At 41.9% G+C, this 26,979-nt stretch overlaps 1 protein-coding gene across 2 annotated transcripts in view; it reads right to left on the reverse strand.

Annotated features, from left to right (window-relative positions):
- Positions 1-26,979, reverse strand: part of PTPN1 (protein tyrosine phosphatase non-receptor type 1) — a 68,974-nt gene that overhangs the window by 33,353 nt on the left and 8,642 nt on the right. Inside the window, exon 2 of one of the 2 annotated variants that reach the window (XM_060078356.1) lies at positions 26,255-26,344. The exons of the other annotated variant lie outside the window; for it this stretch is intronic. The gene's annotated coding sequence lies outside the window, so the exon portion shown is untranslated. The remainder of the gene's footprint in view (positions 1-26,254; positions 26,345-26,979) is intronic. 2 annotated transcript variants of the gene reach the window in all.

Raw genomic sequence — 26,979 nt, forward strand, 5'->3', positions numbered from 1 at the left:
AACAACTTATTTGCTCATGATTCTAGAGGTTGGCCATTTGAGCTAAGCTTAGCTGGGATGGCTTGTCTCTGTTCCATGTACTGTTGGCTGGGCTCACCATATGCATTTGTGATCACTGGTGGCCCACTGGCCTCACTTACAAACCTGGTGCTTGGCTGGCTGTTGACAAGGGTGATGACAGTAATCAGGTCAGTGTCATTCATCATCCAACAGGCTAGCCTGGGTTTGTTCACACTGTAGTGACTGTAGAATTCTCAAAAGCAGCAAGAAAGGGCAAGGCCCAATATGCAAGTACAGAGACACTGCAGGTTCACTTCCAGACCACAACAATAAAGCGAATATCGCAATAAAGTGAGTCACATGAACTTTTGGTTTCTCAGTGCATATAAAAGTTATGGTTATATTATACTAGTCTATAAAGTGTGCAAAAGCATTATGTCTGAAAAAAACAGTGTACGTACCTTGATTTAAAAATACTTTGTTGCTTAAAAAATGCTAACCGTGAGCTGAGCCTTCAGTGAGTTGTAATCTTTTTGCATTAGTTACATCAAAGATCACTGAGCATGGATCACCACAACAAATAAATAATAATGAAAAAGTTTGAAATATTGCAAGAATTACCAATATGTGGCACACAGACAAAGTGAGCAAATGTTGTTGGGAAACTGGTGCCAGTAGATTTGTTTGACACAGGGTTGCCACCAACCTCTAATTTGTAAAAAACACAATAAAGCAAAGTGCAATGAAATGAGGTATGCCTGTATTTTTTTTAGGCCTCTGCTTGCGTCATGATTGCCAACATCCTACTGGCCAAAGCTAGTCATGTGGCCAAGCACAAATTCAAAAGTGATGTCCACCTCTTGGTGAGAGTCACATTCAGAGGGGCATAAATGTGACAGACAGGGATGGGAGGAATTTGGGGCCACTTCTGCAAACAACCCAAAGTTAATGGTGTCTTTTGATGAAGAGAAGTTCTTTTTTTTTTTTTTTTAACATCTGTATCGGAGTATAATTGCTTTACAATGGTGTGTTAGTTTCTGCTGTATAACAAAGTGAATCAGCTATACATATACATATATCCCCATATCTCCTCCCTCTTGCGTCTCCCTCCCACCCTCCCTATCCCACCCCTCTAGGTGGACACAAAGCACCGGGCTAATCTACCTGTGCTACACGGCTGCTTCCAACTAGCTATCTATTTTACATTTGGTAGTGTATATATGCCCATGCCACTCTCTCACTTCGTCCCAGCTTACCCTTCCCACTCCCTGTGTCCTCAAGTCCATCTTCTACGTCTGTGTCTTTATTCCTGTCCTGCCCTCACGTTCTTCAGAACCTTTTTTTTTTTTTTTAGATTCCGTATATATGTGTTAGCATACAGTATTTTTCTCTTTCTGACTCACTTCACTCTGTATGACAGACTCTAGGTCCATCCACCTCACTACAAATAACTCAATTTCGTTTCTTTTTATGGCTGAGTAATATTCCATTGTATATATGTGCCACATCTTCTTTATCCATTCATCTGTCAATGGACACTTAGGTTGCTTCCATGTCCTGGCTACTGTAAATAGAGCTGCAATGAACATTGTGGTACATGACTCTTTTTGAATTATGGTTTTCTCAGGGTATATACCCAGTAGTGGGATTGCTGGGTTGTATGGTAGTTCTATTTTTGGTTTTTTAAGGAATCTCCATACTGTTCCCCACAGTGGCTGTATCAACTTACATTCCCACCAACAGTGCAAAAGGGTTCCCTTTTCTCCACACCCTTGCCAGCATTTATTGTTTGCAGATTTTTTGATGATGGCCATTCTGACTGGTGTGAGGTGATACCTCATTGTAGTTTTGATTTGCATTTCTCTACTGATTAGTGATGCTGAGCATCCTTTCATGTGTTTGTTGGCAGTCTGTATATCTTCTTTGGAGAAATGTCTATTTAGGTCTTCTGCACATTTTTGGATTGGGTTGTTTGTTTTTTGGATATTGAGCTGCATGAGCTGCTTGTAAATTTTGGAGATTAATCCTTTGTCAGTTGCTTCATTTGCAAATATTTTCTCCCATTGAAGAGAAGTTCTTAATGTCAATGTAGTTCAATTTATCAATCTTTTCCTCTATTGTTAGTTTTTGTGGGGTGTCTTGTTTAAGAAACAGTTGCCCATCTCAAGTTCATAAATACACTCTTCTCCATTATTTTTGAAAAAATTCAACTAAAGAAAAATGTTTTTCCATACAATTTCATTTATATCTTGATTATGCCTCAAGATGTTGGAATAAAACATACAGACGACAATATCGCATGTCTGTCCCTTTCAACAGCCGTTTTTGTGCACAGTAAACACTACTTTAACTTGATCAGCAGGCACTCAACGTCTGCTGAATGATGAACACAGAGTGACTGTCTCTGTCCTTTGCCTGTCAATCTTTGAGAATATTAGTATTTTTCTTACTCATGTAAGCTCTTTACATATTTTTTTTTTTGTTGTTTTTTTTTTTTTTTTTTTTTTTTGCTGTACGCGGGCCTCTCACTGCTGTGGCCTCTCCCGTTGCGGAGCACAGGCTCCGGACACACAGGCTCCGCGGCCATGGCTCGCAGGCCCAGCCGCTCCGCGGCATGTGGGATCCTCCGAGATCGGGGCACGAACCCGTGTCCCCTGCATCGGCAGGCGGACTCTCAACCACTGCGCCACCAGGGAGGCCCATCTTTACATATTTTAAAGCCATCAATTGTTTGTCTAACCTGAGAAGCCACTTTGCCAATTTATTTGTTTGCACATTTAAATTTAATTTCCCCTAAATAAAAAATTTTAAGTGTGGGAGGATTATCATAAAATGTCATTATAATAACAACAGAGCTGCCACTTGGCAGAATTATGAGTGATTTTTACTTTCTATTGTTTTCCAATTGTTTTCTACAGCACATATGCATTACCAAAGTAATGAAGAGTTTTAAAGTAGTTTTAAATTTTTAAGTATTCAAACCTATTGACCTTTCCCTCTGCGATTTCCTTTATTGCTTCTAATGGTAGAAAGTCCTCTTCCTCAGTATGGCAGTAACAATTTAGAAAAAAAATTTAATCTGAATCCATCTGGTTTATTTTCCTTCTACAATTTTCAACTATACCCATTATATTGCCTTTAAATCTCAAACTATGCTAAGAATAGGTGTTTCTTCTGGTTCTGTCAGGTTAACAGTTCCACTATGCTAATCTTTGTGTCCGTCTATTACAGTAGTTCAAATTGTATATCACAGAGTGCTTCTTCCTCCCTTCTCCCTAAACTCAAATAGGAACGAAATGCAGCTGTATCTGATCATTCAGATTTCAGAGTGAACAAATCACTGTTTTTAAGAGAAAGATGAACCATTACAGCTAGGTAGAGTTGTGTTTTTTTAAGAAGATTAATGCAGGCTAGGTTCATTCTTTGCAACTATTTAGCAAATTAAAGATCAAGAGGAACACAGGAGATTAAACTATAGGGAATTAAAAAAAACCCACAATAGTATTTCTATAGTTAAAATGAATACTGTTACTTTGTTCTTCTGTAAGGAAAGAGTAGGCAGGATGGCTCTGGCATGAAATTTCCCCCCATATTTATCTGGTATGTATTATTATGCGTATAAACTTGTAGTGAAATAGAAGAAAAAATTAAAACATTAAATTATTTCTGTTCACCATGTCCAGAAGCCGACTATTTTTTAAAAAGCATAGTTCTCCATGTCAGTTACCTGACTTCTAACATTTTAACTTCCGTCAAAGCAAATTTTAATTTATTAAGTGTATTTAAATAAAAAGCAACTTTCAGAGTAACTACTTCAAACAAGATCCAGCATAAAATACCTGTATGTCAACAAATCAAATTAGAGCATCTTCCCATCTCCTTGACATATTTAGGGAGATGCAATTGTTTTAAAACGGTTCTATCCCTTCCTCCTCTCCAGCCATAAGCCTCGGGCAACAGCAGCACGATCTTTTGGTCATCTGCCTTCTTAGAACTGGATACATAAAAAATACATTTTCTATACAATGAAAGGAGGCAATAAACCTCTGCTAATGACATATGATCAATTTTTAGAAGGCTGACTGATGCCAAATACTTCCTCAAGAGGATTTGCTCAATATCTCAATGCTACAACTAAAACTATATAGGAACCAAAATCCATATACATATTGCTAGAGACAGACCTAGGGTCACTATTATTACATAAATAACTGAAGCTATTGTAGAAGTAAAATCCTTTAATGATACTACAATAGCTAGACACTCTTCTCCCCAAGGCTCACAAAATGATGACATCTTCATTGGGTTAACAGGAAAATAAATCCCTAGGACCAAATAAATCAAACATTTTGCAAAAATCAGGATAAATAAAGAACTTTAGGGACACTAAGTCTAGTGACATTTTCATGTAACAGCAATGCCTAAACTTGAAAAAAAACCTCACGATTAGAATGTTTGTTTTCTTACTGCACTGTAAAGCAATCTTCAAGTAAACAAGATTACTCAGAGCAAACAGTGGAAAGTTTCAGTGAGATATGTTCATTAGAGAACAGGATAGTTAAAAAGCCAGAAATGTAAAATTATTTTAAAGGTAATTGGTCTCACCACCCCAGTATATTTTTTAAAGCAAACCCTTACATACGATGCCAAAGTCAAGTTTTGAGGATCAGCTTCAGAGCCAAGGCTGCAACATTGCTATCACTGTACTTGCAGTCAATTTTTGTTCTTGCGTTTCAGGTTGTACCAAGTGTTGACGGGGCAGGTGGCTCTGTCGTGGTCCCTGTCCTCAGTGAGTTCCCACTCGGTGGGGGAAGACCGCCTGTGGCCACAAACAATGCCACTGAGTAGAAAGTCCTGCTCAGAGGCAAAATCTATTCACAGGAAGAAAGGAAAGGCAATAAGAGGAGCTGGTAAAAATGAAAATAGTAAATTCAGGAGTAACTGTGGAGCAGCCACGTGTGGTGCAGAGGAAAGAGCTCTTTCTGGCACTGCTGACCTGTCGCCTCTCCTTCCCAACTTTGGTTGGCATTAAGGGGAGAAGATACGTCATACAGCTATATCCAAGCTGTTTTGCCTAGTCTGTTCCAGCACTGTTGCTTGAAAGGAAACCTCAGCAATGAAGGCTGGGGTGGAGAAAGGATGGCCATTGTCCACTGGAGCAACCCCCAAGTCTGCTGCCTGTGTCACTCTCCAAGCCCTTGCCATCACACCAAAGGTCAGAGAGGAGACACTGGGCCCACACCACACGAAAGTGGCCTGCGACCCAGGTCTCTGTGCCCAGACTCCTAGGGGTGCACAGGGCACACACATAACACTTCCTAAGCTTGCCTCCGCTCAACATGGCTGGAGAGGCTTTCCAAGAGAGATTGCTGGCTGAGGCCTCCTCAGCTCAAAGGAGCAGGCACTTGAGGTCCAGCTTGTTCACCAGCAGAGCATGACTCCTGCAGACACACGGCCCTCAATAAGGATCCACTGAATGGTGGGCTAAACATGGCAGAACGAACCAAGGTGAGATATGAATTTGGAATTACGAAAATAGAGATAGCATGAGGATGGCAGTGGAAAACAAATAATGAATGCGAGAAGAAAGCATCAGTGACCCAACTAACTTTGAGAACTCTGCTCTCTCTTTGACTTCCTCAACAGAAAGGTCAGGGGTGATTTCCCAGTAATGAGTAATTTCCTGCTATGATACCCAGGGAATGGCTGGGTGTGAGAGACGCATTTCTTGGAAGGATGTGCCTCTTCCCCTCTACCTCTCCTGCAGGCAGCACGATTTTCTGATGTGGTACACTCCTGGAGAAGGCTACCTTCCAACTGAGATGAAATCTAGGCTCCCTACCTCCTCCCTACAAACTAGGGAGGAGCAGGTCAATGGCTAGAATAGCAGGAAGGCTTTTACATGGAGTGCCCGGGCCAGGCTGAGGAGGGACTGGGCGTTGTCAGCACTCAGCACTCCTAAATCAGGACCCACCCGGGGACCCCCTGCTGCAAACAATATTCGGCTAGGAATGGCAAGTGCTGTCTTCCTAGCTCCTCGCGCCTAGCAGAGCTCGATACGACGGTCAGCTCCTTAAGGGCATACTCCGAACGTATTTCCAGGCTGATGGTCCGTCAGCCCAGACCCTGGATGGTAACATCAGCTTTCCTTGACATTTCACTTTCCTCTCCAAGTCCGAAGAAGATGTGGTTCTGGCTCCTCTGACCCCTGAGTGTCCAATTTTTCTTTTTAAAGTATTTGTTATGATGCTCGGATTTATTTCAAAATAAATTAGAGCTGGGAGGGGTTAATGGGCAGGGGATACAGAGGAAAAAAGATGAGCCATGAGTTTTTAATTATTGAAACTGGGTGACGAATACGTAGGGTGGTTCATGATACTAGCCTATTTCTATACGTTTGAAAGTTTTCGTGAAGCATTCTTGCAACTCAAGTTTTTTTTAAAGTAGGGAGGAATGATATGACCGGATATGTGTTTTTGAGCGATTACTCTGGCTTTATGATTCTGGGAAGACGGTGGCAGCAGTGGCAGAGTTCTCCACTCCCCCTGAACCCCCATAAAAATAAATGGGGGGCTTCCCCGGTGCCACAGTGGTTGAGAACCCGCCTGCCAATGCAGGGGACACGGGTTCGAGCCCTGGTCTGGGAAGATCCCACATGCCATCGAGCAACTCAGCCCATGTGCCACAACTACTGGGCCCGCACTCTGCAACAAGAGGAGAGAGGCCCACGCACCACAGTGAAGGGTAGCCCCCGCTCGCCACAACTAGAGAAAAGCCCATGGGCAGCAACGAAGACCCAACGTGGCCAAAAATAAATAATAAATAAACAAACAAACAAACAAATGGAGCAACAGGGTAGCCAAACCAACACAGAGAACCCCTCAGACAACAACTAAAACAAAACCAGAGACAAGGCACCCTTACGACTCTGAAAGTACAAGGAAGTGGGGGACAGCCAGTTATCAAGACCCATGTGGTATCAGCATTTGTGTGGGAGGAAGGAGAATCAAGACAACCGGGGGTTCTGATGGCTGTGACCAGGAGAACCCCAAATCATCAGGTCTCACTGGGAATTGTGACAGGCCAACTTGTGTGAGCAGCCAAACTAGGAGCAGATCCTGTAGGCTCCAATTCACAGGCATCCCCGGGCTCCCCCTCCCCAAGGTGCTGGGTCAGCCTAGGCCCTACAGACTCTCAAAACCAAGGCCTTCTAAGTAAGACACAGCCTGCACAGAGGAGAAGCTTCTTGAAGCAGAACAAACTGAGCAAGATACAGACAAAAGGGGCAAAGGAAAGAGAACGTTGAGATAATAGGTAAAAATAGGAGGAATAGGGGAAGCAGATCTTAGAAACACAAGATGCTTTAAAAAATCACTTCACAAAGCCAACTAAAGAGGGAGCCTGAGAGCCCTGGGCTAGAACATCTATCTGACCCACCCCTTCCTTCCTAAAACTACCGGGAAACTGTTCACTTAAAAATGGTCAGTAGACAAGGAACAGTTGAGTTCCACACAGCATTAATATATGAAAGGGAATAAGGGACAAACAATATGCCTACAGAAGACAAAAGCAGGCTAGAAAGATGCCCACAAAAGATGAAATTAATCCAACAAGAAACTAAGAAAATGGTAGAAGCTATGGAAGGACAACATGAATGAGAATGAGAACTTAAGAACCAAAGTAACTGGAAAAAAGAATGATCTGAAAAGAGAAGTGAAAGAAATCAGGAAAGACTTAAAAAGAAAAGAAGAAAATATTTTCAGAAATGAAGACCAAACAAGGAGGAACACAAGAGCAAATAAACAGGTTTAATGCCTTAAAGGAAACAGAAAACAGGAGAGTTTAAAAAAAAGAAATTCAAAAAGAAGTAACCAAAGAGAAATAGGTTCCTTGTACTGTTATAATTGTTCTGTAAGTTTGAAATTGTTTATTTTTTTGTTTTGTTTTGTTTGTGGTACGCAGGCCTCTCACTGTTGTGGCCTCTCCCGCTGTGGAGCACAGGCTCCAGACGCACAGGTTCAGTGGCCATGGCTCACGGGCCTAGTCGCTCCATGGCATGTGGGATCTTCCCAGACCGGGGCACAAACCCGTGTCCCCTGCATCGGCAGGTGGACTCTCAACCACTGTGCCACCAGGGAAGCCCTGAAATTGTATTTTTTTTAAATTTAAGATTATATTTAATAATTTTTCATGTTTCTAAAGCAAATTATTAAGATTTAAAAATTTTTGAGAGGAAGTGAAAGAAATAAATGATAGGCAAAGAAGATCAAACATACACACAACAGGCTGAGTCCCTGAGAAGGAAATCAAAGCAATGTAATAAAAGAAATATTGAAGGCTTGAATTTAAGACTCTTCTGAAATTAAAAAAAGAAAAGGTTTGAAACTATACATTGAAAGAACACATTGATTTGGGGGAAGAATTCTTCTTGGACCCAAAATGGCCAAGAGCAAGATATGATTTAATAAATGATTACACTTTGAATTAAAAGATTTTAAAAATCCTTTGGGAATCTAGCAAAAAGACCAAGTCACTTTTAATGGCAAAAAATTAGACCATAAAACATCCACAGCAATGCTTTATAACACAAGACAGTGGAATAACATACTTAAATTACTTAAGGAAATAAAATGTGATCCAAAGATTTCTATATACAGACCATATGGCCTTCAAATATTAAAGCTGCAAACTGTTATGAACATGCACTGTTAATTCCCAGAATACTGTTTCTATAAACCATTCCTGAAGAATCTAGTAGAGAATGAGCATCAGGCAACCAAAATGGCTAGAGAGATTTAGGGAACAACTGATAGTGAGCATTAATATTTACTAGTAGGTCTAAGATAAAAGGATGGCTGTAAGGGAGATGGTGTACTATATAATGTAGAGTACAACCACCAAAGGCAGTGTGGAAAGCAGAACAGGAAGAGTTTTTAAAAAAGAGAATAATCTTGCTAATAGTTTTATGGAGATTGACTGAGACTCTTCAGATAACAACTGAGAATATTTCAAATCAGGTGCTGGGGGGAGAGGGAAGGGAAGAATAGTTGATTACTAGGTAACTTCAATACGGCTCACAGAAGGGAATCACAGTAATATGCAAAAACTGAGGGCACTAGGGGTATATAATAAAGATATTAGTATAGAAGGAGTCATTAGAAAATATAAGCATTCCTAAATACTGAAAGACTTATTATAAAATTCCTCCTCAAAAATTATAAAAATAACATGTCCAGTGTATACAATACAAAGACGTAATGAAAAAACTTAACCGTTAACAGTCTAGTATTGTCTACTCCTCCAAACATGCAAAATAAACAATGAATTCTTAAATAATGAATTCATTATTTATGAATTCTTACTATTTGTTTTTACATAGATAGGCCCACATTATACATATTATTCTATGATAAAATCTTTTTATCCAGCCATCTAACCTACCTTCATTTACTCATGTAATTTTTCTTAAACTTGTTTTCTAGGTTGATCAATCACATTGCAAATAGAATATATCCGTTTCTCCCAATTGTTTAGCAATGATTTACTTTTCTTATCTTATTACTTTATCTAGAGCCTCCAAAATAATGTTCAATAACAGCTGGGTTAAGATAAAAACAACTTCAGCATTTTAACAGTTAGGTTTGAGAAACAGATTCTCTTGTTGAAGTAGCTTCCACATATTCATATGTTATTAAATTTTAATTATTAAGAGCTGCTGAATAAGGTCAGCCAGAACTCAACAGTTATTTTTCATTAGTGAGAGCCTAACCTCCACTGAGAGATCCTATTCTGGACAGAAAGAGCTCCCTTCTTCCACTATCCAAACTCTAACAAGACAATCACGCCTAACTAGTTTTCTTCTCAAGTTCTTTCCATTTGCTTGGATAGAGTCCCTTGGCAATTATCTCCTCCTTTTAAAGTTTTTCAAGCTGACTATCTGGTTGATGTGCTTTTAGCGACCCCATGCCACTTGATGACTAGCATCACTCATCCTGGCTTCTCTCCTGCTCTATTCATGCTTTCTGAACTCAGTTACAGTACTTTAAAACAACTTCCTTTTTACTTTTCATATGTCCTATTGTTTCTTTCCTTTTTACTCCAAAATTGAAAATTGGCGGTATTTTCTGAATTTTCTCAACGGGAGCATTGAGAAAATTCAAGCAACACTGAAAACCAGACCACATATGAAAATCATATGGCCACCGAAAATCAACTGACTACACGTGCAGCAACCAAGTGGTGATTATCTTTTTGGTTATTTGTCCGACAGAGGGGGAGTCAGTAGACAGACGACCTCAGAAGAATATTCACTCAAGAAATAACAGCAAAGATCTCTAAGCCTCCTTTGTTACCTGTACTTTCCCGGTACATGTTTATTCTTCTACTTACTCTGTTCTGCTTAAATTATAGGCAACTTGACATTTACATCACTGTCAGGCCCTTTTCAGACACTGTTGATACTTCAGTCTATTTTGAATGGCACTAAATGGTTCTCTTTTGGTTAGAAACCACCCAGAGTATCTTTCAGCAGCAAGGCCAGAAACTATAAACTGGCTAAACTGTCTATAAACAATCAGTAAGCTGGTAAAGTACATTAGGACTGATTATTCCGTTTTTAATCTATTTATTTCTCTTATAGGTAGCTGCTTTTTGAAACAAGTTTAGAGAAAACACATAATGGCATGAGAGGGATATAAGATTAGGAGAGGGGATGCTTTTTGAGGGCAGAAAAGAAAAAAAACTAGAATGAAATCACATAAAAAATAGCATTACTGGGCTTCCCTGGTGGCACAGTGGTTGAGAGTCCGCCTGCCGATGCAGGGGACATGGGTTCGTGCCCTGGTCCGGGAAGATCCCACATGCCGTGGAGCAGCTGGGCCCGTGAGCCATGGCCGCTGAGCCTGCGCGTCCGGAGCCTGTGCTCCGCAATGGGAAAAGCCACAACAGTGAAAGGCCCGCGTACCGCAAAAAAGAAAAAAAAAAATAGCATTACTAATACAAGAATTTATGGGAAACAAATAATGCACACACAAATGAGCCCAAGTAAAACTGAGGAAATATGATAAGATGGACAAACTGTTATCAATGTCAATATCCTGGCTGTGATAGTGTACTACAGTTTTGCACAGTGTTATCATGGTGAAGGAAACTGGGCAAAGTGTACAAAGGACCTCTCTGTATTATTTCTTACAACTTCACATGAATCTGTAATTATCTCAATAAAAATTTCAATTAAAATATGATTGGCAGAATACAGACAAAATGTTTATAGTAGTTATACTCTGCAGTGACAGGGATAAAGAAAACTTTTATTCTTTTTTGTTTTCCATAGTAAATATATCATTATATAATGAAATATAGTATAAATTACAAAAATAAGAATTCTTAACAAGGGTTGAAAGGATATAATCAAGACTTCAGGTATTTTAAAAATATTTTATAAAATCTCAAGGAATATGAATGAGTATAGTGAATACAGGACTGTTCAACAAATCAGGGGATTCTAGTATAAGACAAATCCTTAATTTTTAAAACGTGTATAAACAAAGGGGAAGTACTACTTTCTGCCAGTGAATAATAAACTTCTGGGAGTCATTATCTCAGGAGGTGACATACTCTGGTGATCAATGCTCAGGCTGTGCATGCCTTCCGTGCGTTCTTGAAAATTGCTAAGCCACTTCTAACTGACTCACCCACCCCACCCTGTAGGCCTCACCCAAGGATTCACTGACCCCTTCATACCTGCTTAAAGCCCCTTCTTCAACACTCTCCTTGTACCTTTTATTCTTCTTTCATGGCACTTCCTCCACAATTAATAGTTTGTGTGACTGTTTCATGTCATCTCTCTCCTATGACTATTAACGAGACCACAGGTGTGTGTTCCCTATCACCCTCACCCCTGTACTTGTCACTGCCTAGCACACTGCCTGGCATCCACAGGCACCCAATAAAGTTGTAATGAATTAAGTGCCAACATAATTTATATGAATTTATAAGTGACCATCATAATGGTTTATAGGACAAATTATGACTCGTCTGTTCAAGAATAATTGTTAGGTAGATTACCCTTAAGTGCTGAGTCTTAAATATGGTTTATTTAATTCCACAAGCATTTCTGAAGGGTGTACAGAAATGCCATCTTATATGGCAACTAAATTCTATAGTTAGCTGTGAGGCAAAAATTTCATGCAATTAAGATTAAAACCTTGGAAAAACTACTTTAAATTGCCAGCATCGAAGCCTTAGATATTTTAAAGCCCGGATCTTAACTTCTTTTGTTTCTCTTTCACCGGTAGTCTCCCTTTCCCTACAGAGGATTATCAAGGTGTGGTCTGATAGGACAATGTGGTATTTAAATGAATTTCTCTTTTTTGCTTGTGGCAGTATGTATAGTTTAAGCAAGGTTAAATGAGTGCATGATATAAGTCCGCAAGGTGACACTAGGCCAGACACTACAGTACACTCAGTACTGAGGATACGAAGATCTAAAAGACATGATCCCATATCCTCAGAGGGTTCACGTTCTAGCAAAGAAGAAAATAATATATAAGCAATAGAATTAAAATAGTAAATCACAGAAAATATTATCATTATTATTTTTTTTTGGCTGTGTTCGGTCTTCATTTCTGTGCGAGGGCTTTCTCTAGTTGTGGCAAGCGGGAGCCACTATTCATCGCGGTGCGCGGGCCTCTCACTATCGTGGCCTCTCTTGTTGCAGAGCACATGCTCCAGACACGCAGGCTCAGTAGTTGTGGCTCATGGGCCTAGTTGCTCTGTGGCATGTGGGATCTTCCCAGACCAGGGCTCGAACCCATGTCCCCTGCATTGGCAGGCAAATTCTCAACCACTGCGCCACCAGGGAAGTCCATAAAATATTATTAAGTGTTAAAAAGGAACAGCACACTGCAAAAAATGCTATTTGGCATGTCAGAAGCAGAATACGTTCTTTCTCAGTGGCTTTCTTCCTGTAACCAAATCCTAATTTTCCCCTAGAGAGATGGATTCCTCAGGTGAATTAGGGAAAATTAATACATTCACAGAGGTAACAGAGAAAGCATGTTAATATTTCCCATAGAACAACAAAAAAAAAGGGAACTTAACAGAAAAGTCAGCTCAGTGTCGGGGGCGGGAGGCACGTGCTCCACTGAGGCAGGGCCTGTGTGCTGAAAGGAGGGTGAATGGTGGCCGCTCAGCAGACAGAAGATACAGCAGCAATGACAACCCAGTTTGGAATGTGTGGGGAAGGGGTGGGGCAGGGGTGCTGGTCAGCAGAGCTAAACCAACACCCTTGCCCAGACCTGCTTTAAGCACCTGTGTTAGGTGAGGCCAAGGAATCAGGAGACTACAGTCCCAGCAACGGGGAGCCACTGGAAGTTTTCAAGTAGGACAGGGATATCACTTCTTGTCCCATGAAAGACAGGATGGAAACAAAGAGCCTGAACCAGCTGAAGGGACCATAAAAGGCCAGAGATGAGGAGGGCCTGAATGGAGACAAGGGAAGAGGATGAGGAAAGAAGGAAAGAGGTTCAGATGCACATTTCAAGAATGAAGTTGGAGGGGCTTCCCTGGTGGCGCAGTGGTTGAGAGTCCGCCTGCCGATGCAGGGGACACGGGTTCGTGCCCCGGTCCGGGAAGACCCCACATGCCGCGGAGCGGCTGGGCCCGTGAGCCATGGCCACTGAGCCTGCGTGTCCGGAGCCTGTGCTCCACAGCGGGAGAGGCCACAACAGTGAGAGGCCCGCGTAACGCAAAAAAAAAAAAAAAAAAAAGTAAAAAAAGAATGTAACGTATTTGCACAGGTTAAAAAAAAAAGGCTTAAGTGCTTGAGTGATTTTCTGGCAAAATAATTAGACATTTTCAGAAGAACTGCCAGTAAATTAGAGAAAATCTGAAGTCTCATTTGGATAAAACTTGCTAAAACCAGAAAGTGCTGTTTAATATGACAGCTTCCATGGCCAGACAACCCCATTCCCCCTACCCCTTCTGTGCTCATGATTATTAAGGGGAATAAAATGCCAGAAACTTTCATCACACTATGCCAGAATGCACTTGTAGAACAATCTGTAGTTCTGGGGAGCAGCCACGTCCCACCTCCAGCCCCACCTGACCCACCTTCTTGTTTACAATGATGCCAGACTGAACCTTTCAGAAGTGGTACATCACACCTTCCTTTTTGGGTGGGCTTGGGTGGGCACAGTGTCCCTTTCTGCTGAGAAGTGAAATAGCAGCTGTCAAGTGAGGGACAAAAAGCCGAACATGAACTAGCAGGGAACCTCCAGCCCTGCAGCTCTCCACAAGCTAGTTTAAAAGCAGCAAACTGCTAAATGGAAACACCCAGACCAACTATCGCCATCAGCTGAGAGCCCAATGCCTCAGCATCTCAGCAGTGCTTGGTTGTGGACAAAAATGAGGTGCAACTTGGGTGCCTGTGGGTTCAGGGAGGGGAATGTGATATTTATGGGAGATGATGGCCCTGGAGGCAAACGCTTTTATCACAAGGCTGCCAGGGCCAGGCCTGCTGTGCCATTCAGATGCTCTCCGAGGTTCCATTTGCTATGACCAGCTAATGCAGCCTGTCCTTACCCTAAAAGATTTCTTTGTACCAGGTGAAGCACAAATCAAGTCATAAGAGACCACAGAGACCACCTACCCAAAGGTTTATCCAGTCTCCTGGCAGAAGTCATTTTGGACTCTGAAATACTGCTGCGGACAGTTTCAGAGGATTTAAGTAGGAAGTGCGCTGTACGGTTTTGTGTACTGTCATGAAAAGGTCTTATCTGAAAACAAATCTTAGATAAGAAATATAATCAAGAGAGGCAGTATTAATTATAAAAGCTATTATTTTCTGCAATGTGATATATAACACAGGAGAATGAAATGGAAATACAGGTGCAGTTTATAAAGATCATAAAGATCAGTCATCTGGGATTCTACAATTTCTCACAGCAAAATTAACATGTGATAACTCTGCCACATTTAGCTTTGAAAACCTCAAAAGACTATATATTTATTTCAAAAGCAGGAGACCCTGATAGAAAATTCAGTTGTAGACCAGAGGCAAAAACCCTGGTCCAAGCAAAAAAAAAAAAAAAAACAGTAACCAAGGAAAAAAAGGTCAATGCCTGGGGACCCCAGAAGAAGACAAAAGGGGGTAATGAAGAGACAGCCAAGCCCAAGAAGTGTCCTGGGAGCTGTCATTGTTCTCTAGCCCCAGAAATGCCAGCCTAATCTATTCCTCATGGCTCTAACCTACCCGCTGCAGCCTTGAATCCAGCCTCTCCTCCAAAATCCATGAGAGTCCATATTACTTGGAGGTGAGAAGAAAAACCACTTCCAGTGGCAAGGCTGCATGAGAAGGGGATGTATTAATACACACCTATAGCCACGCCCCACACATACACACACACACTACCCCCCCAGATGGAACCCAGAATGGTTTTTATTCATAAAATCATTATTATGTATAGTATTAAATATTATATATAGGAATCATCATCATATATAATAATTTTATGGGAAAATCACATATGATATTAATAGGAATACTTCAGGTATACTGCAGATTAAATAGGTACCAGGGTAAGCTTGGAACTTAACCACGATTCATAGCACTGATTCTACAGAAAATATGTTCAGAGTCCCAGACAACTAACTTTCAACCTTTTGAAGCAGACACATTTATGTATTAGGGACTGTCTGTACTTTCATGCTTGGTGACCAGTGGACTCTCTGCCAGCCAGAAAAGTCCATCTGAACATTGTTCCCATGAACTGACCCAAAGAGATTTAAGGGGACACTCTGGATAGTAATAAACTTTGAGCCTCACAGCCAGGGACTCCATGACATACAAACAAGACTGGCCGTAGCTTTTTATTTGAAGACTATCAATTTAAAAAGGACAAAACAGGCATATTAAAAATCAAACAAAAAACAAAACTCTTGAACACAAAATTCTGCCACAAACTGAGCCTGTTCTGTTTTACAGGCTGTTGTAGTTTTCTGGCTGTCTATCAGCATCTCTCCCAACTTGCTTAAGCATTCAGTTGCTTCTATCATCTATCCTCTTCAACTGGCATTGGTAGATTATAGATGTACCCTTAAATACAGAGATAGAAAGCAACTACAGATTAGATAGCAGGGCTTCCCTGGTGGCGCAGTGGTTGAGAATCTGCCTGCCAATGCAGGGGACACGGGTTCGAGCCCTGGTCTGGGAAGATCCCACATGCCACGGAGCAACTGGGCCCGTGAGCCACAATTACTGAGCCTGCGCATCTGGAGCCTGTGCTCCTCAACAAGAGAGGCTGAGATAGTGGGAGGCCCGCGCACCGCGATGAAGAGTGCCCCCCGCTTGCCACAACTAGAGAAAGTCCACACACAGAAACGAAGACCCAACACAGCCATAAATAAATTAAAAAAAAAAAAAGACAGATTAGATAGCAGAAGCAGTTTATTGCTAGTTTGCAGCCAATCAGACGTCACGAGGCACACAGTGAGAGAGCCCACAGAGCTTGGTAACGACGTCAATGGCCAACCCCACTTGCCCCACATCCTTATAGGGAAGCAGCCTCGAGATCCAACATGTTGGTAATTGCTAGTGGTGGTTGTGGTGGCCATGGGGGGAGAGGGTGGTGAGGAGGGGAAGCAAGGATGGGGGAGAGCAAGACAAAGAGGATGATAGTGGGTGGGGACTCGGTAACACACAGACTACAACACGGGGACCATACAAGTAGGTGTGAAACCAACACACTGGCCGCTTCCCATACCATCTTCAACACGTTTCGCAAGACTCCTGCCAACAACTCTGTCTTTAACACTATTTCTACTTTGTTCTCAACTGTTCTACCTCTGGCCTTCAAACTTGTTAAAGGCACTTCTATGTTTAAAAAAATCTCAGTAAGTAACACTGAGGATCCAGAACCTCTGCTCTGAGATGAACAGAATGAAGGCAGGTGAGCGCTGCAGTCCAACAGGAAACCTCTATTCCGTTTAATCACGGCTACTCTGATGAAAGGCATTCCTAGGGCTCTGGGAAAGCAGCACGTCTGAAGGAAGGGACACTGGACCGGGAAGAAAAGAATTCTCTTGGGTTACAGGTCTGCTCTGTGACCACTTAATCATGCCAGATCTCAGTCCATTTGAGAAACAACCCTGACCCAAGTCATTCACCACAATGACTCGTGTTTAACACAGGTAACAGAAATATGCCCTGCAAATTGTGAAACTAAGTGCGTTTATCTAAATTTGATTACATTCACAGAAAAATTCTGGTTTAAAAGACAAACCTTTAAAAAAAAAAAATCAAACCCACAAGAAGCCAAACCAACCCGAAATATCCCTTCTTCACCAGACTAGACATGTCATTCTGCTCCAAGCTACTAATATAAAGCCAAGCCTGCCTAGGCAAGAACAAAGCTTTTACATTTATTTTTATTCCTCTCCTCCTCTTCTCCATTCAAACAATACCGCTCATTTTGAAAGAACCAGAAGATGAGAGAAAAGTTGAGATCCACAAAAAATAGAATAACCTTCAGGGCTGAACCAAGGATAATATGTTAAGAAAAGAGTTGAAAACGAAAGCAATGATTTTGTTTCACATGCACATGCTTCACCTGCCCAGAATTTTGTTTTGCTGGAAACTTTCTGGCAAGATCAAAATCTCAGGAAATTCCAAACAAATGAAACTCTAAAGGCAAATTACTTAGGAAAAGGGATCTAACTTTAGAGACCCAAGCACGCTCCTGCCATTTTTATCCAGTTCTTTACTTTCATAGAGGAGCACCAAACCAACCATAAAATCATATGCTAACAAGAGCTCTGCATCCTGCAAGTTGACAACTCTGGCTTTTAATAAATGCCTCTATTTCCTGTCAGCATTGGTCAGTCCCAGCTACCAAACCTATGAAGTTTCAATGAGGGAGACTCTCATACCGCTGATGTCTCTCATACTTGGCCAGCATGCTGGAACACAAGAACTAAGAAACCACAGGGAAATTGCCCCTCCAGAGTGGCATGGGCTGTGCACGGCCCTGAAGCAGGACCAGCCGAGGAAGACAAGGATGGGTTACAGATGAGACTTAGTTCCACTGAGTGTACACAGTAAGTCCCCTACATATGAACCTTCAAGTTGCGAACTTTCAAAGATGCGAACGTGCGTTTGCATGTCCAATCACGTAAGGCCTGAGTGAAACTGCAGCTTGCCCTCCGTCTCCTATTGCTCACGATCCTTCAGCTCTACCATCTCCCACCTCCTCTCCCTCCTCCAGTCAGTAACTCTTCTTGCCTGATCACTCAATGGCAGCCCCTATATGCCAGCTGTTGTATTGTACTACTGTACTTTTCAAGGTACTTACTGTAAGATTAAAAATGTTTTCTTTATTTTTTGTGTTTGTTTGTTTTTTATGTATTATTTGTGTGGGAAGTATTATAAGCCTATCACAGTACAGTACTATACAGCCGATTGTGTTAGTTGGGTACCTAGGCTAACTCTGTTGGACCTACAAACAAATTGGACTTACGAATGCACTCTCAGAATGGAACTCACTCGTATGTAAGGGACTTACTGTATCTGTGTCTATCTATCTGGGATTAGGCTCACTGAAATGAAGTTCAGCTACGTTCAAGGCACTGGCGGGAGACACCAAGAATGACACACAGTTCCCGCTCAGAAGGGCTTCTAATTTCAATGGGGGAGGGGGCTGTTCCACACATAATATAAAGGGTGAGAGAGAAAGCAAAATGTATGCTAAGTTGATGGTGGGTCAGTAACACATGGTTTGCACAATACTATACACTTGATGCCTCCCTATCAACCATTTCCAATTCATGAACCCAAATAGCATAGCTTATCTACTCATTCAGGAACTACCTATTGGGTACTTTTATATGCCAGGCACTATATTGGATCAAAGAGACAGAAATGACGCAAACAAAAGCAATCCTGCCCCTTTTAAGACAGGTAACTTGGCAATAGGTAAGTAAACAGGCAACTACAGAACAGTGGGTATCCTTACAGTATAATCACACAAAGTACTATGAAAGTGAAAGTACAGGGGCCATGGGAAGACCTGTAAGAGGCACCTACCTGGGGAAATCTGAGAAAGCATCCTAAAAGAGGATGCCTAAGATGGAACTGGAAGGACAAGAACTAGTGAGGGAGAATGTTCCAGGCAGAGGAAACAGTATACGCAAAGGCCCTGTGGGAGACAGGGAGCCTTACATTTCAGGAACGAAAAGTGTTTTGGAAGCTACACCAGAGTGCAAGAATGTCTATGAGCCCGCTCTGAATTCAAGGGCTGTTACTACCTCTGGGTGAACAACTGAAACAGCCTAAGAAGAAGAGAGTCAGATGAAAGTGGCAGCATAGGGAGACCCCCAGCCGATGAGCAGAGAAGCCCAAGAGTGAGAGCTGGGACTAACTAGCTAGAAAAGGAGAATATACAAAAGGAAAGAAAAAGGAAAAGAGAGAGTTATGGAAACTGCAGTTAGAGAATATTCAAGAAGCAAATAGAGGTCAACCATGTTAAATGGTGTTATGATAAGGATGCAAAGAATCATTGGCTTTAGCAACAAGGAAGCTAACAGTGACCCAGTGAAGAATTATTTTAGTGGCGTGGCAGGGTGGAGCCTAGCTTCCCTCAGTCGAGGAGTGACTGGGAGGTGAACAATGGACGCAGTGACTTATTTATTTCAAACATTTCAGCTGGAGAGCAGTGACTAGAGGGGGAGTCGCAGCCGGAGGAAGGCTGAAAATGTTTAAATGGTTCAAGAAAGATGGTAACATAGAGGGAGGGCTAAGGACACATACCTAAAAGAAACACTAAGCTACTGGTGCAAGACGCCTTGAGCAGGTGGGATGGGAAGGTATGAAGAGCGCAGATGTAAGGCTGCCTTCGACAGGAAGAAAGGCTCCTTTTTCCTTGTGAGAGAAACGAGGCAGAAAGGATGACAGGCAAGCTTCAGATCTGCCAGCCAGGAGCCGAGGGAGACAGATCTGAGGTTACGGACCTGACTTCCTTCTAGTGGTTCAATCTGCAAAACCAGGAGATTTTTCTCCAGCAGCACCTAGGGGCCTGGGCCCAGGAAGAGAAAAGCAGGTGGCTGGCCTGGTCCAGGTAGAGCTGGTCTGGTATGCTGATGGCAAGAAGATGGGCAGGGGCTTCCCTGGTGGCAAAATGGTTAAGAATCCGCCTGCCAATGCAGGGGACACGGGTTCGAGCCCTGGTCCGGGAAGATCCTACATGCCACGGAGCAACTAAGCCCGTGCGCCACAACTACTGAGCCCGCGTGCCACAACTACTGAAGCCTGCGCGCCTAGAGCCCGTGCTCTGCAACAAGAGAGGCCACCGCAAAGAAGAGTAGCCCCCGCTCGCCGCAACCAGACAAAGCCCGCACACAGCAACAAAGACCGAACGTAGCCAAAAATAAAAATAAATTAAATAAATTAAAAAAAAGAAGATGGGCAGAAGGGCTACACGGGGATATTGGAGAGGCAGCATTTCAAGGGACTGACCGGCCGCGTAAGAAGGGAAGGGAGGACTGGCGCTGGAAAGGAGCAGCTGGAAATCTGGCTGGAGGAGTAAACCCAGAGGAGGGAAGTAACTGAGTGAGGGAGTGTGGAAGCACAGGAGGCTGTGATTGGAGAGTGAAAGGTCTGAGTCTAATGAGGTGGCAAAGGCAGAAAAGATCCCAAGGGCCAGGGCGTGCCCTATGGGAAGGAGACGGCAAAAGGAGAGGGACATGAAATTTCCAGGGGAGGAGGTGAGGATGGTGGATGGACTGCCCAAGGGAACACTGACGTGACCCAGGGGCGACAGCAGCTGTGGAAAAGAGGACACGTTGTGAGCCAGGTAAATTAAGGGGAGAGGGAGGGATGCAGAGGGGCCCACTTAAAATATGACCAACATGATACAGGCAAGTAATTAAACAATTCCCCCAAAGGCAATTTATTGACCGGGAATGCCTGCTGGAATCCTCTCTAAGATTCATACTCCCACCCCCAACACACACACATCTACACCTCCCCTCCAATCCTAAGACAAAGCATAATCAGTGAACCAGGGTCTTATCCAGAGTTTGGACTTCTATTAAGGATCTATTTTTATAATGCTTTCTTATTCACTTCCATCTTAAAAACGGTTGCTTCCCCCCTGCAATATTCTGTCCATTTAATAGCTATGTTTAGGGGCTTTCCTGGTGGCTCAATGGTTAAGAATCCACCTGATAATGCAGGGGACACGGGTTCGAGCCCTGGTCCGGGAAGATCCCACATGCCGCGGAGCAACTAAGCCTGTGCCCCATGACTACTGAGCCTGCGTGCCACGACTACTGAAGCCCACGCACCTAGAGTCCGTGCTCTGCAAAAAGAGAAGCCACCACAATGAGAAGCCTGTGCACTGCAATGAAGAGTAGCCCCACTCGCTGCAACTAGAGACAGCCCGCGTGCAGCAACGAAAACCCAATGAAGCCAAAAAAAAAAAAAAAAAAAAAGCTATGTTTAGTGACTCTGTTGAGAGGCCTGTGAACTATTGTTTTTCTACTCCATACATCTATTTCTGCTATGGATGTTCTATAGTATCCATTCAGTGACATGTAAATGACTCTAAAATAAAACCGGAAGGAGGAAAAACAAAAACAGAAGCCACATTGAAACATCCTCCTTCACCAGTGAAGGAAAAACAGTCAAAGCTTCTTTTACTCTACTTTGTCCTCCACTGATAAGAAAAACTCTTCCCTTTTCAAATCTGTAATGACTAGTAATCAACAATTTTTCTTTAAAAAATCGAATCCAGTACTACTTCCACACATGATCTTCAAAGCCAGAATTAGAAAAAGGAAAAAAGAAAAGATGTTACACAACCTTAATGGTTTGCAGATATCCAAGTCTGACTGCTCCGACACAGCAAGGAATGAGTTTAGTAAGTACGTGAACGGAAAACAGGCAGCAATCAGCAACTCATTCAGAATTACTCAAGATGATAATTTTTGTGTTTAAATCACAAAGTCTCAGAATATGTAATCATATCCAAAAATGTTAAAATGCCTAAAAATTAAAGCCTATCACTTAGTCATTTAAAACTAGGATAAATTATCAGTAAACTTAAGTTATTTTACAAGGTACTTGATTTGAAAGACTCACTCGAACAAAGCCGTCTATGTATAGAGAACTGCTAATGAACAGACCACATAATGGGATAAGCCAGCCAACACCATTAAAAACATCCTTTAAAATTCAAAATGAATAAATAAGACCTTTCTTCTTACAGTGTCATCTGCAAATCAGGGGGATAGCCACATATTTTCCATTTGTGCTTACCGAATCAGGCTTATACTTAAAGACTCTTTTTAAAAAACATTTTGTGTCATAAAAGATAATTCTGCTTTTTGTACGGACTGAAGAGTATCTGCATAAATACCTGGATAAGAAAAATAAAAGTATTTATATAAAAGCTATCACTTCATTGCAATCAATACTGTACTACCTGCCTACTAAGTGTAACGCACTGTCCGTTAACACTGTTAACGCACAGGCGATAACACAAACATCCTGCCAGAGAAGACACCTACACAGGTGACTTCACTACACGGCGGCAACATGAGGTCAGTGACATATTGTAGCCTTCACTAAGTCACCCTATTAGAAGGATTCTGAGGCCATTATCACAGTCAAGGTGAGAAGTAATGGCAAGGGAGAGAGGGAAAAAAAATATATTAAGAGAAAGAGAGACAATGCATATGAATCGTGGAGGGGCAAGGGGTGGATGGGAGGCAGAGGGTTAAGAACAAAGAGGAAGAAAGTTAAATATGCTCCCATGCTTTCAAGCTTAGGTAATTTAACACTTAACACGAACAGAGAAGGGCAAGGAGGCCTGAACCCAGATTAGGGGACTGGAGAACATAAGGGGCTCACTCCCGCCTGCCCTTGGAATCTCCACTTAGATATTACTTTTATAGACTATCTTTACCTGACAGCTCTTCCGCTTGCTTTTCCTTCTCCCAAATGCCTCTTCCTTAGAGTCCGCAAGTACCCAGGCCTACGCCTATGAGAGCTCTCATCACTCTGAACTGGCACTGTCTCTACCCAGCCCCTTTGCTGGATGCACTGTTAAGCTTAACAGCAAGGACCAACTGTATCTTTCCTGCTCACCACTTACCCTCACTGCCTAGCAGAGCCCGGCCCCTAGCTCATGAACTTGAATGAGTGAACGGACTCTGCCTGAAAGGAGCTTACCACTGCAGAACAGAAGAGGAAATAAAGGGGAGATGAAAAGCTTCATGGAGAAACTGATCTCCAGTTATTGATTTTAATTTCATATATACAAAAAAGTATTAAATGGCCAATGCCATCATGTCACACGATTCAAGAGTGCTAAAACACTGAGTTGGTTTTGTCCTCCTGGGATTCAGCTTTAGGAGGGGAAAAGGTACAAAACTTAGAACAAGGATCCTGATTGTTTTATAATGGTAAAGAATCTTCCCTATCTATTGCTTGTTCTAATTTGTCGTATACAATATACCTCTATGGAAGAAGAGATGTTCAAGAGGGACCAAAGGAATAGCATCTCCTACAATATAACATGTACTTCTGTCGCTGAACAGGGACAGAGACCTTTCACACATATTCTTTGTAACATATATACATATATATATATATATATATTTCCCCCCAATCATGGCTATCATTTATTTCATCCCTTGATAGAGAGGATAAGGTAGAGAAACCATCTAATCATGAATTGAGACACATGACAAATGGTATCATTCCTAACCAGGTCACAAAGCAAGTCATTAAAAACACTACTTCTTAGATTTTTCAGTGCAAACTTATTTGAGCAAGTCATTCTTCTTGTCAAGTCCCATATTGACCATCCAATTTAATTTCCAAGTTGGTCATCAAAAATAGTTCGTGGAAATAATTGAACATGGGACAAAAATACAGTCACACTCAGTTGCTCGAGGTGGGAAAAAATGGTGGCAGCTTCTAACTTCCTCAAAATAGCAGAAAGGGGATAAGGATGACAAGGGAAGGGGGAAGGGCAGGAAGGAAAGAAGCACCTGGCTAATGATTTTATCCCGGATTTTGAAGTCAAGGGCACTCCCTCCTCAGGCATTTTCACACTAGTCACCATATCTCCAGCTAGTCTTCCCTTGCTTTGATTTTATCTAATGATAGTACACCAACTACTTACAAGCCTAAACGTCTTTTTAAAAATAAACAATTCAAAGAAAAAAACCCAGTCTGGAGTAGAGGCTACAAACTCAAGTGCGTCCCATGGCTGGGTAGTTCATATAAGCGAGGACAGGGGGACCTGCTGGGGAGGAGGATACACACGTGCCCCTCAGATCAGCAGACCACTGCCACGGTGGGCTCAGGCCGCGTGATCTTCGGAGTTTTCAAGAGAAGCCAGAAATCCAGATTTGTACGTGATTTCTCCTGATGTATCAATAATGACAAAAGTTTAAACTCCCCTTTTCTTTAAAGCACTGTGTGAACCAAGCAAAATATAACTGGGTGGCCAACTTGTGACATCTAGGTAAGAGGTCAGAAATATGGGCAAGGGTCAAAATCTACAAACTCTCTCTTCCTATGTGCTAATCAACCAGGAGGCGAAGCACAATCCCTTGTCCCTGCAGTTGTGTTATCAGTGTGAGCTTGGCCACAGTGCCGTTGTAAAGCTGGGTCCAGGACATGGGAGACCTCAGGCAAAGAAGAACATCGAGGCTCTGACACCTAACTGTCCCCCCAAAACATTTCCTGCTATTAAAGACCAGTTTATGGTGTGTAATAAACGGTACTGCACGTAAAGCACTTTGCACAGTGCCTGGGGCACGTAACAGAATTCAATAAATGTTAGCTGTTATTGGGTTTTATTATGAATGAGGGTAGAACATGGATCAGACTGTGCCTTTCTCCCTTGGATGGGAGATTTTAGTCCAATTACAAAACCCAATAATCCTCTTTAGACATGAGAAGAATTTCAAAGGAAACTGCATTCATCAATGTGGCATTCAGTCATTTTATAAAATAATGGATTTATGCCCACACAGGGTGTTTTATTCTTTTTAAGGACATAATGGATTTTTAAAGTTTTGATTTGAGTTAATATGAAAATTTAAAGTTCTGTCTCACTTTTAGATAAGGGGGATCATGGAACATATATGGCTGCCACCAAACCTAGCATGAGTGGGATGTGAAGCCCCCATTTTTCCAGCAAAGTTGCCCCAGTCTCCTGGCTCCTCATGTGACCACGTAGGTGTAGGGTGTTAGATTCCAATCATGCTGTAAGGCTATGTGGTCTAATCAGCACATTTTACAGATCCTGAATGTTACCTCCTTCAAGGTCCCACAACAGTCAAAGGCAGACCCAGAACCCAAACCCTGTCCTCTTCTTCCATCACCTCACAAGTCTCTGGGGGGAGTTGGTTAAGGGTGGGTGGCAGGGCAGCCTGGGACTAAAGCTTTGAGACAAAGGCCCAGCCTTTATGAGTAAAAGGCTCTATCAACTAAGGGGACAGGGTGGGGAAGGTTTCCTATACGCAGCCAATCAAAGCCTTGCTTCAGTACATCTCATGGTCAGTCAGACTCTTTTAAAAATCCTCTAGTAATCAACCATACCCTTTTAGCCACTGGCTTGTAGCAAGAGTTCCAAGCCTCTATGAAAGAATCTAATTTACTTACTGGAAAAGTAGAGACATCACTAAGCAAAGGAATCAATGATTTTTAAAAGAATGTTACTATGCTTCAAAGTGTCCAACTACCAAAGTACTGAGAAAATATTTTTTTGAAATGTAGCCAAGTGTAGAATATAAACTGAGTCCTACATTCAAACTCTGTCTTTCTAGAAAGCAGATGTCAAAGGATATAAAGCAAGCTGTGAACAAGAGACTAAAATTAGCTCAAACCACAAATAACCTAACATACTTATCACACTTCCTTATGATCAACCTACAAAAATCAAACATTAAAAGCATTTACAAAACTAAAGGTGTGATGCCAATTTAATCCTTTAACTTCAGCTGTATCCTTTCTTCCTTCTGGCATGTAAACATTACCAAAGAATGGCATTTTGTTAATTTGAAGGCAAGTACAAGGGAAACCATTAGAGCTAACTTTTGCCCTGTAGATAAAATAGCATGTACCATGCAGTTCTTAAGCGGTTAGAATGGTAACCACCTCCTCAAACTGAGGATAGGAAATTTCAGATGATGGACCACACCCATCTCCAAATGCGCTTCTCACAGAGAGCTAGGGACATACCAGACTCCTACTTCAGACCAAAGCTTGCCTCCATCTCCTCAAGCCGTTTATTTCCTACTTCCAAAAGCAACATCTTCCAATGAACAAAGGCTGTTGGGAAACACAAAAGTTTTTGTCATAAAGTAGTGGAACATGTTGCAAAAGGAAGCTTAGTTGACAAATGTGGGTTCATGCAAAAAAAAAAAGGTACTGGTTTGTTAAACTTCAACTACTTTTACCATGATTCTCTCTGCGTGATGATTACGTTTTTGATAAGTTTTCTGGGGAAAGTTCAAGCTCAAAAAGGATGGAAACGAGTGGTTAAGAAACGATGAGTATAAATCCTACCAGCTGCTACTGTGCACTCTTCAATACTAAAACTCTCAAAAGCATTCTTATCAGTAAGTAGAAAAACAAGGGACAGTAGCAGACCTGGGTACTATGACAAGAACAGATAAAACAAAATACTGCTAATGACACTAATATTCCTAGGATATATTAAGAAAAACTGTTAGTGGGACATGAAGGAATATTTAAGTACACTTAGAAATGGTACCATGATAGGTACATAAAGGACCCATTAAAACGCAGCACATCATGGGGATGTGGATTCTCAAGGATGGTTCATGGGAGATGTGGACCAGCTAACCCTCAATCATGGCCATATCACCCGGTGTGCTGGGGATTGCTCCAGAAATGTGGCTTTGTGCCTGTCAACCTGATGTGGCTTAATGCAACTTCCTGAT

Source organism: Mesoplodon densirostris, chromosome 16 (genome assembly GCF_025265405.1).
Source record: "Mesoplodon densirostris isolate mMesDen1 chromosome 16, mMesDen1 primary haplotype, whole genome shotgun sequence".
Classification (NCBI taxonomy): Eukaryota; Metazoa; Chordata; class Mammalia; order Artiodactyla; family Ziphiidae; genus Mesoplodon; species Mesoplodon densirostris.